The 12052-nt window shown below is 43.9% G+C and overlaps 1 pseudogene; it reads left to right on the forward strand.

Moving 5' to 3' along the window:
• The first annotated feature begins 8173 nt into the window (after positions 1-8173).
• On the forward strand, positions 8174-10084 carry LOC136319368 (large ribosomal subunit protein eL20 pseudogene; annotated as a pseudogene).
• The last annotated feature ends 1968 nt before the right edge of the window (positions 10085-12052 follow it).

The raw sequence follows: 12052 nt of genomic DNA on the forward strand, positions 1-12052 counted from the left end.
GAGGAGCCAAATCACCAATTTCCTTGGGGCCCCTTTTGCAGAATGTGGCCTGAGAAGCAGAATTAGCATCCTTATACTATTCTTCTAAGTGCCTGAATTAGCTGTGAGACAAATTCTTGAAATGATTTATTAGAGCTCTGCTTAATTTTGCTCAATTCCTTTGTTTTGCCTAACTGAGTATAACCTTACACATAACCAAGACAATTTACACACAAAAAACACAAGTATAGCCTAACCTGTGGTGGCACAGTGGATAAAGTCTCGACCTGGAAACACTGAGGTTGCTGGTTCAAAACCCTGGGCTTGCCTGGTCAAGGCACATTTGGGAGTTGATGCTTCCTGCTCCTCCTTTCTGTCTGTCTGTCTGTCTCTCTCTCCTCTCTAAAATGAATAAATAAAAATATTTTAAAAACCCACAAGTATAACGTATTACTTTGATCAGTCCTAATACTTAAGTTGCTATATGGCTCCTAACTCTGAAGATACCTCACAATGCACTAACCAAGTTAGTAAGTCTTAAGGATCTACATTCTATTCTATTTAAATTTAAATGAGCGCTCCTTATAAGTTCTAAAAACATTTTTTTTTAAGTATTAGCGCCAGCATTTCAAATTTTTGCATGCAAAAAAAATCTTAATTCAGGCCTTAAAAACAGACACATTTTAGACAACATTAAACAAAGACTAAACAGAAACAAGAATTAGACAAACCAGAGGGAAACCCGGGATTTCATAGCACATCCAGATTAGAAAGATGCCTGTCTGATATTAGGGCATTTTCTGAGAGAGGGACTGAAGGATGTGACTAAACAAAATCTCCCAGAGAAAATTTGCTCTCGGCAGCTGCTGGGATATTTTCTATAGTCAGATCCAACACAGGTCCCCTTCCTCAATTTCCAGGCAAAGAATAAGAAAGAAACAAAATGATAGTTCAGAAGATTGTAGTTAAAACATTAAAGAAAATCAGACTATGACAGGAAAAGCTGTAAGTTTCCTAATACCTGAGTCTCCTATCTATTCTCAAATTCTATAGTCACTGTAACTGGTGGCTCAGGTTGACTATGCTGAGATTTTTCTCCTACCTCAACAGCCCCTTCATGAAAGTCCAACTTCCACAGCAAATAATCACCCCCGGAGTGACAAGCATGAGCAATCACCTTCCAGTCATTTGGGGGAAGAGCCTTTGCCCTAATAGTATCTGATAAACCAAGTGAAAAGGGGGCAGTAGGCCCATACTGAACACAACCAAGTTTAAGCTCTTTCAGAGTTCTAAAAGGTACAGGTTTATGTTCTCACACTAGTCTCCCTGTATCATCTTGTCTTTTTTTTTTCCTTTTTTTCATTTTTAGAGAGGAGAGAGAGAGGGAGAGAGAGAGAGACAGAGAGAGAGAAGGGGGGAGGAGCTGGAAGCATCAACTCCCATATGTGCCTTGACCAGGCAAGCCCAGGGTTTCGAACCGGCAACCTCAGCATTTCCAGGTCGACGCTTTATCCACTGCGCCACCACAGGTCAGGCCTCATCCTGTCTTTCTACAACAGGAAAACGGGTAAAGCCATTTATTGTTTCCCCTACATTTCTAGCCTGGTCTATAGATTGTTGGAGAGAGGATTTCCCATATTTTGAGCTATAGAGACTCCGCAATCAGCCCAATAAGGGAATGAAGGAGCAGAGGGTTGAATGTAGGAAGGAGCTGAGGGCAGCGCAGCTAAGGCAGCCATAGCCACGGATTTTTCATCCCCTGAGTCATCCTCAGACTCCAAGTTATCCTCGTATTCACATCCCTCTGTTTCCAGCTCACCCTGATACTCTTCAGACAACGATTTGTCTTCATACAGAAACATTTCTACAAAAAGGTCCCTTATTTTTTACCCTACCTGTCCCATAATCTTTTACTCCCGACTACACTTTCCCCAAAAACTTTCTTCACTCACTGTGCGCACTTCACTTTGGGGAGTTTCGTCACCTTCCTTCAGTTTTAGTTTCCTCGTACTCAAGTCTTCTGTTCAGGCGCCACTTGCCCTGGACCAGCACGGCTCCTAATAATGGTGCAGAATTAAGGAAACATACTCATCAAGAAAAAATGGGACTGGGAGGACTCTTCAAATACTGATGGCAATATCCCAGAGCCCCAGAGCCCCAGTTTGCTTTATTATATAGCCATATGCAAATCAAGGAAGTCCTTGATACAAAGTTACACATCCAAGGCTAAAACAGGAACTCTCCCAAGGCATAAACAGGATGCATTAGTGAAATCTACCAACATCTGAAAACAAACAAAGAGTCAGAGGAAGGGCAAGTAAATTGCTTCCAGCAACCTAAGGAAGCAAGTGGAGTGGGTGCAAATACTCAGCATCATAGCCAAATATGGAGATGAAGGGGGGAGAACTTAGCCTTTTGCTAAGCCTCGAATCTACAATGGCTTTCTGCCATTTGTGGTCCACAACACTTGCAGACCTGTAGCTGTGAAGCTCAGCACTAGTTGGCAACATACTAAGCAACTCTCACTGTGGTCATGGAAATTGAGGAGCCTGATATAGTTCTGAAGTTGGTGTGGCTTTGTCTTTGGTAGGAGGGTTGGCCTTTCCCACAGGAGTACTACAATGTTTTTTCTCCCTTCTCTAGTAGTTCTGACCTCCTGAGTTTGATGCAAGGCCCATGGGCTGGAGTTGTGAGATTGGACAGGGGACTAGGTATTCCTGATGCTCTGCATCTTGGGGCATATACTGGCTCCCACGAGACAGGTCCAGATCTCCTTGTTCACTGCGGAGCTCCCAGCTCCCCACAGTGCTCAGCCAAGTGTGAGCCCCAGCAAATGTTGAAAGACCTAAATGGCACCTGAGACATAATTTTATTAACCAATGTCACCCTAATAAATCAATACAGATAAACAATAAAAAGACTTAAATGAGATACTGCACATGCCCATTGTGGGTGAGAACTGGTATGGCTTGCCTGGGTAGTGGGAAGAGGACTAAAGTTGGCTCACCATTTATTGGCCAGCCCAGGGAAGAGGCCCTCTGGTGTCAGCCCTCCCCATGCCTGAACCAGCAAAATAGACATACTGTCTCCAATTCCATAGGGACAGTAGTATCAGGGAAAGAATAAGCTTTAAAGCAGGTTTTGAATCTCAGCTTTCCCACTTACTAACTTTATGATTGACCTGGGCCCTAGCAATTGGGCAAGAAAAGAAAAGCCATCCAAATTGTAAAAAGTAAAACTGTCACTATAGTCAGTCATGTACCACTGAATGACAGCAGTATTTTTTGAGAAATGCATCATTAAGGAATTCTGTCATTGTGCAGTTTGCTTACACAAACCTAGATGGTATAACCTACTGCAATGGTTTTCAACCTTCTTATACTTTGGGACTGCTAAGGCAGAAATCACCCTGAGCATAAATTAATTCGACTAAAATCACTGGGTCTATAATCTTCATACAACATCAGGGAGGTTAACTCTTTGCTGACCTCCATGAAATTTCTGGTGGACTGGTCCACAGACTGGTGGTTGAAAAATGCTAGCCTAGCCTGACCAGGCGGCGGCGCAGTGGATAGAGCATCAGACTGGGACCGTAGGACCCAGATTTGAAACCCCGAGGTTGCTGGCTTGAGCACAGGCTCATCTGGTTTGAGCAAGGTTCACCAGCTTGAGGTCCAGGTCGCTGATTTGAACAACGGGTCACTTGGTCTGCTGTAGCCTCCCGGTCAAGGCGCATATGAGAAAGCAATCCATGAACCACTGAAGTGCCGCAATGAAGAATTGATGCTTCTCATCTCTCTCCCTTCCTGTCTGCCTGTCCCTATCTGTCTCTCTCTCTCTCTCTGTCTCTGTCCAAAAAAAGAAAAAGAAAAATGCTAGCCTACTGCACACCTAGGCTATATGGTTTAGCCTACGGCTCTTAGGATATAAACATGTACAGCATGTTACTATACTGAATACTGTCGGCAACTGTAACACAATAGTACCTGTGTATCCAGACGTATCTAAACATAGAAAAGGTAAAAATATGGTATAAAAGATAAAAATTGGTAAACCTATATAGGGCCCTTACTATGAATGGAGCTTTCAGGACTGGGAGTTGCTCTAGGTGAGTTCGTGAGTTAGTGGAGAATGAATGTAAAGTCCTAGAATATTGCTGTACACTACTGTAGACTATATTATAAACACTGTACACTTAGGCTACACTTAACCTATAAAATAACACAAGATTAAAACAGGTACAGAAGAAAATGATGCCATCAAATGAGGTTGCTGCTGGCGTAACATGGTATACTTTTTTTACCCCCAAAGACTTTGATTTTTTTCTACTTCTTTCTTTTCCAGGTGAGAGGAGGGAAGACAGACTCATTCATGCACCCTGACTGGGATCCACCCAGCAACTCCCATCTGGGGCTGATGCTTGCAGTCAAGCTATTTTTAGCACCTGAGGCAGAGCACCTAGGGCTGATGGCACTCAAACCAATTAAGCCATAGCTATGGGAGCGGGGGAGAGAGAGAGAAGAGGGAAGAGTGGGGTAGAGAAACAGATGGTCACTTCTGTGTGCCCTGGCCGGGAATCAAACCCAGGACATTCACATGCCAGGCCAACACTCTCACCACTGAACCACCAGCTAGGGCAACATGGCATACTCTTATAGCAAACTTTCTTCTTTATTTTTAAAAATCATGTATCAATTGGTTGATTTTAGAGAGAGAGAAACATTGATTTGTTGTTCCACTTCTTTACACATTCATTGGTTGATTCTTGTATATGCCCTGACCAGGGATCGAACCCACAACCTTAGAATATTGGGACAACACTTCAATCAATTGAGCTATCCAGCCCCGGCTACAAACTTTTTTTTTTCCTCCCTCCCTTCCTCCCTTTTTATTGAGCAGGGGAGATAGTGAGATAGACTCCTGCATGCACCCTAACCAGAATCTACCCGCCAACCCCGTCTGAGGCTGATACCGAGCTATTTTTGGCATCTGAGGCTGACATGCTTACACTAACCAAGTTATCCTCAATGCCCAGGGCCACACTAGGTCCGAGTCACTGGCTGCAGGAGGAGAAGAGGGAGAGTAGGGGGAGAGGGAGAGAGGGAGGGAAAAAGCAGATGGTTGCTCTCCTGTGTGCCCTGACTGGAATCAAACTCGGGACATCCATACCCTAGGCCGACACTCTATCCACTGGGCCACTGGCCAGGGCCAACTTTTTCTTTTATAATTAGTACAAAAGCCAGTAACAGTCATTTGTTATTAAGTGTTATGTATTGTACACAACTGTATGTGCTTTACTTTGATACTATGCTATAAATATGTTATGTACTATACTGTAAAAACATGTGCTTTACTTTTCTATGACTGGCAGTGCAGGTTTGTTTACACCATCACCACAAACACGTGAATAACGCGTTGCACTACAACTTTACTATGGCTAAAACATCATCAGGTAATAGGAAATTTTCAGCTTAATTATAATGTGATCACTGTGCTATATGTGATCTGTTGTTGACCAAAAAATCACTATGTAGCAATAAGTGTAGATGACATGATATGTAGATAATATGACAGCAGACAACAATAGAAAACCCTGAAGACTCCACCAAAAAAACCCACTTAGGATAAGTGAATAAAGTTGCAGGATACAAAATCAATACACAAAAATGTGTTATGTTTCTATACACTTGCTGATATTAACAGGTTATATGGTTTAGCCTATTGCTCTTAGGATATAAACATGTACAGCATGTTACTGTACTGAATACTGTAGGCAACTGTAACACAATAGTACTTGTGTATCCAGACCTATCTATCAGAGAAATTAAGAAAACAATCCAATTTACAATTGCATTAAAAATAACTAGGAATAAGGGTTTGTTTGTTTGTTTTGTATTTTTCCAAAGTGAGAAGCAAGGGGGAGTCAGATAGGGCCCCCCAGGGGGTGCTGCTCCACTGCAATCAGAGCCATTCTAGCGCCTGAGGCGGAGGCCATGGAGCCATCCTCAGCGCCCGGGCCAACTTTGCTCCAACAGAGCCCGGGCTGTGGGAGAGGAAGAGAGAGATAGAAAGGAGAGGGGGAAGGGTGGAGAAGCAGATGGGTGTTTCTCCTGTGTGCCCTGGCCAGGAATTGAACCCAGGACCTCCATATGCTGGGCTGACGCTCTAACACTGAGCCAACCGGCCAGGGCCTAGAAATAAATTTAACCAAGGAGGTTAAAGATCTGTACACTGAAAACTACAGGACACTGATGAAAGAAATTGAAGGCAAATAAATGGAAAGATGTTCTGTGCTCATGAATTGGAAGAATAGTATTAAAGTGTCCACACTACTCAAATAATTTACAGATCCAATGCAATGCCTATTAAAATTGCAATAACATTTTTCACAGAAATAGAACAAACAAACATAACATTTGTATGGAACTACAAAAGACCCCAAATAGCCAATGTAACTTGAAAGAACAAAGATGGAGATATCTTATACCCTGATTTCAAACTATACTTCAAGTCTATAGTAATCAAAACAGTATATTAGCATAAAAACAGACACATAGCCTGACCAGGCGGTGGCGTAGTGGATAGAGCGTCGGACTGAGAAGATGCAGAGGACCCAGGTTCGAGACCCCAAGGTCGCCAGCTTGAGCATGGGCTCATCTGGTTTGGGCAAAGTTCACAAGCTTGGACCCAAGGTCGCTGGCTCAAGCAAGGAGTTACTCAGTCTGCTGTAGCCCCATGGTCAAGGCACATATGAGAAAGCAATCAATGAACAACTAAGGTGTCGCAACGTGCAACGAAAAAGTAATGATTGATGCTTCTCATCTCTCCATTCCTGTCTGTTCCTGTCTATCCTTCTCTCTGACTCTGTAAAAAAACCCAAAAAAAACCCCAAAAAACAAAACAAAAACAGACACATAGATCAATGGAACAGAAGAGAGACCCAGAAATAATTCACACATGAATGGTCAATTAATTTATGACAAAGGAGCAAAGAATATACAATGGGCAAAGGACAGTAAATGATGTTGAGAAACTGAAGAGCTGCATACAAAAGAATGAAACTGGGCCCTGGCCAATTGGCTCAGTGGTAGAGCATCAGCCTGGCATGCGGAAGTCCCAGGTTCGATTCCCGGTTAGAGCGCACAGGAGAAGCACCCATCTGCTTCTCTACCCTTCCTCCTTTCCTTCCTGTATTTCTCTCTCTTCCCCTCCTACAGCCAAGGCTCTATTAGAGCAAAGTTGGCCTGGGCGCTGAGGATGGCTCCATGGCCTCTGCCTCAGGCACTAGAATGGCTCCAGCCGCAGCAGAGCAATGCCCCAGATGGGCAGAACATCGCCCCCCCTGGCAGGCATGCTGGTGGATCCCGGTCAGGCTCATGGGGGAGTCTGTCTCTGCCTCCCGGCTTCTAACTTCAAAAAAATACAGGAAAAAAAAAAATGAATGAAACTGGATCACTGTCTTACGCCATACACAAAGATCAACTCAAAACGAAGTAAAGACTTGAATGTAAGACCTAAATCCAGAAAACTCCTAGAGGAAAATAGGCAGTAAGCCTTGGTAATGATATTTTTTGGATTTGACACCAAAAGTAAAGGCAAAAAAAAGAAAAACAAGTGGGATTATATAAAAATAAAAACCTGCATAGCAAAAGAAACCATTGACAAAATTAAAGGCAACCTGGTGAGTGGAAGAAAGTATTTGCAAATCATATCTCATAAGACATTAATACCCAAAATATTCAAATTACAATCAATGGCAAACAAACAAAAACATCCAAACAATCCAATTAAAAATGAGTATAGAGCCTGACCTGTGGTGGCGCAGTGGATAAAGCGTCGACCTGGAATGCTGAGGTCGCTGGTTCAAAACCCTGGGCTTGCCTGGTCAAGGCACATATGGGAGTTGATGCTTTCTGCTCCTCCCCCCTTCTCTCTCTCTGTCTCTCTCTCCTCTCTCTCCCTCTCTCTCTCTCTCTCTCTCTCCTCTCTAAAAAATGAATAAATAAAATAAAAATTAAAAAATAAATAAATAAAATAAAGTCCTTTAAAAAAATGAGTATAGAATCTGAATAAACATTTTTCCATGGAATACATTCAGATGGGCAACATGTATGTGAAAATACACTCATCATCCCTAATCATCAGGGAAATACAAGTCAAAGCTGCATTGAGGTATCACCTCACACCTGTCAGCATGTTACTGTATGAGTACGATAGGCAACTGTAACACAAGAGTACCTGTGTATAGACACACCTAAACATAGAAAAGGTAAAAAATATCAAAAAGACAAATAACACATGTTGGTGCACTGCTAGTGGAAATTGCAGACACTATAAAACAGTATGGATTTTCCTTAAAAATTAAAAATAGAACTACCATATGATCCAGCACTTCTACTTCTGGGTATTTATCTGTAGTAAACACTAACTTGAAAAGACATCTTCAGCCCTGGCCAGGTAGCTCAGTTGGTTGAAGCGTCATCCCCAAGCACAGATATTGCTGGTTTGATCCCCAGTGAGAGCACATACAAGAACAGCTTGATGTTCCTATCTCTCTGTCTCTCTTTTTCTCTTTCTTAAAAAAAAAAAAAAAAAAGACATCTGCATTGTTGCGGAGACAATGACTACTTGGAATGGCAAATCTGTCATCTGGTTCCCATTGTTCACACAAGGCACCACTTGTCCTGGTGGCAAGACTACTCGGAGACCAGATGAAATGCACCGAGGGGCCAAGGCGAGGCAACAGTTCTGGTCAGCAGATCGAAGGACTGAAGCCCCACCCCAGCCTCACTCAGATATTTATTAACCAGTACAAATAATTCAAGGAAGCAGAAAGAAGAAGTTTTCAGGGGGTGAAATAAAGGACAAGGAACATGCTGACTCCTAATCTCATTCTGAGAGCCTAAACATTTTTTAGTTGCTAAATCTTATCCTGCTGTTCTGCTGTTTCCAGCACACACTGTTTCCAATACAGAGAGGCCCCTGGACTCTTTTCTGCTCAGGGCTTTCACTGTAGGGTGTCTTGCTGTCTTTAATTGTTATCCTAACTCTGCATATTTTCACAACATATTCCCACACTGCATCCCTCATGTTTATTGCATTATTATTTATAATAGCCAAGATAAGGAAATGACCTAGATATCCATCAATAAATGAATGGATAAAGAAAATGTGGTATATGCCCACAGTAGAATATTCAGCCATAAAAAAGAAGGAACCCTTTCTTTTGTGAGTAGTGGCGAACATGGAGAGAACACTATCAAGGTTTCTGGTACACAGTGAGAGCACCTGGTAGTGGGGTGTGGCCTGCCCACCCCAAGTGTGTATACTGCCTTTGCAGCACGCACATCTTTGCACCTAACCATGTCATTGCAAAGTCCCACTTCTGATACTCTGTGTCTCAACTGAAGAAGATAAAGAAATCTTCACGGGGCGTCGGCCTGGCATATGGAAGTCCTGGATTCAATTCTCGGCCAGGGCACACAGGAGAAGCGCCCATCTGCTTCTCTACCCTTCCCCCTCTTCTTTCTCTCTGTCTCTCTCTTCCTCTCCCGCAGCCAAGGTTCTATTGGAGCAAAGTTGGTCCTGGTGCTGAGGATGGCTCCATGGCCTCCACCTCAGGCTAGAATGGCTCTGGTTGCAACGGAGCAACACTCCAGATGCGCAGAGCGGTATGCCTGGTGGATTCCAGTTGAGCACATGCGGGAGTCTGTCCCTGCCTCCCCGCTTCTCACTTCAGAAAAAAAAAAGAAATATTCAGGAGAAATTTTCTTCTGTGGGCAGGTATTCAAAAACTGCCTCTTTCCAGTAAAGAACTTTGGTACTTGGCTGTGCTATGACTCCCGCCATGGCATCCACAACATGTATCGGGACATGACCACGATGGGCACTATCACCCAGTGCTATCAACACATGGAGCCCTGGCACCGAGCCCACACCTACTCAATCCAGATAATGAAGGTGAAGGAGATCACATCCAATAAATGCTGCCAACTGGCAGTCAACCGTTTCATGACTTCAAGATTAAATCTCCGCAGTCCACCAGGTCCTTCCTTGCCAGCACAAGTCACGCTTCTCCACCAAGAGGCCCAACATTTTCCTGTAGATGCAGGCCTCTCTGTCCCCTGGTCTGCCCAAATAAACTCCCTGAGAAAACCCATGGGGAGAAAAAGCAAGGAAATCTTGCCATCTGCAACAACATGGTTGGACCTCAACTGTATTTTGTTTAGTGAAGTAAGTCTGACAAAGACAAGTCTTATGGCCTTGGCTGGTTGGCTCAGTGGTAGAGCATTAGCCCAGAGTGTAGAAGTCCCAGGTTCGATTCCCGGCCAGGGCACACAGGTGAAGTGCCCATCTGCTTCTCCACCCCTCCCCCCTCTCGCTTCTCTCTCTCTCTCTCTCTCTCTCCCTCTCCATCCTCTCTCTCTTCTCCTCCCCTCCTGCAGCCAAGGCTCAATTAGAGCAAGTTGACCCTGTACGCTGAAGACGGTTCCATGGCCTCCGCCTCAGGCGCTAAAAAATGGTTCTGGTTGCAACAGAGCAAGGGCCCCAGATGGGCAGAGCATCACCCCCTAGTGGACTGGCCAGGTGGATTCCCTTCTGGATGCACGCTGGGGTCTCTGCCTCCTCTCCTCTCACTAAAAAAAAAAAAAAAAAAAAGATAAGCCTCTTATGAACTTTCATATGTGGAATCTAAAAAAGAAAGAAAATGAGCTCATAGAACAGTTTGGCTGCTGCCAGAGAGTTGAGGAATAGGGTTGGGGGTGGGTGAAATGGGTGAATAGAGTAAAAGGTATGAACTTCCAGTTGTAAATAAGTCGTGGGGATGTAATGGACAGCTTGGTGACTATACTTAATAATACTGTATATAATATTTTATAAAAAAGTAAGGTTTGAATTTCAGCTTTCACACTAGCTTTGTAACTGACCTGGAACAGCTGAAGTGATCTCTCCACGCCTCAAGTTCCTTATGTGTAAGTGGAAATGATTCTGCTTAGGACTGTTAGAAAAAATCAAACAACACGAGAGCATTCACAATCCATGGTGCGGCTGTGTGGGGAAGATCAAGGCTCTGAATCCATGCCCTGCCCTTCTCCCTCTGCCATGGACAGCCCTGCCTACTGGGATGGGGCCCGGCCCTGGGCTGTGGAGAGAACTCAGTGAATGCAGGGCCAATACAGTCGGGTACTTGGATATGGGCGTCTCTAGGAGCCAAAAGAAACTTGAATCTAATAGGAACACTTTCCATTTCTCCCTTTCTCTTAAAATTTAGTCAATCATTTTAATCATTTCAGTTTTTCAGGCCAGTCCAGCATGTCTCAGCGCCAGCTGTTGTAATCAGAGAGACCAGCAGAGGGCACCCGAGTTTCAATTCAGAGAAGCTGGCTGGCTTCTCTGGCCTCGCCCTGTAGGAACAGCTGGTCAGCTTGCTTTTGTTCTGAGAAGCAGCAGTGTATTTTGTGCAGTCAGCGTATGTATGGTAGATGGTGACTGAAGCCTGGGCTGTAGAGCTCTAGGGAGTTCCATCCCTAGAACTTGCACCTACTTTGTTAGCAGAGGAAGCCGTGCCTTACTGTTGAGACTTCCTGTCTCTTTCCCTTAGTTCAGGGAGGAAGAGGATTAGTGGGTTGGCACTGGGAGCTTGCCCAGTTCCCTAGTTTTCTGGAAGTTGAATTGAGCACTCAATACACTAGGCCAGTGGTTCTCAAAGTGTATGCCCTAGAAGATTTTCAAGTGCGCCCCATTGTATTCCAGAGAAATATGTGCCTGTTGGGGCCAAAAAACCAACAGGGATTTTTGAGTTTAGATTTTTGGGTAACAGAGGTGTGAGGACTGTGGCTGTAAGCTGACAGTCTGCCCAACCCCCCACCTCACTTGCCTGATTAGGTTGCAAAGGGCTGTTAAGCTGTGGTGCTGGATTGTTTACACTACCCCCATGTTCCCTGGAAAGACTGGAGGCAAGTTTCTTCTATCCTTTGTTTGGTGTAAAGTTAAGGTGATATGTATGACGGGGTTTTTCTGCACTCAACACAATTAAGAGTAAAAAGAGAGGAATTCTTCAATGTATTGATGA

The sequence above is a fragment of the Saccopteryx bilineata genome, chromosome 1 (assembly GCF_036850765.1).
Source record: "Saccopteryx bilineata isolate mSacBil1 chromosome 1, mSacBil1_pri_phased_curated, whole genome shotgun sequence".
Classification (NCBI taxonomy): Eukaryota; Metazoa; Chordata; class Mammalia; order Chiroptera; family Emballonuridae; genus Saccopteryx; species Saccopteryx bilineata.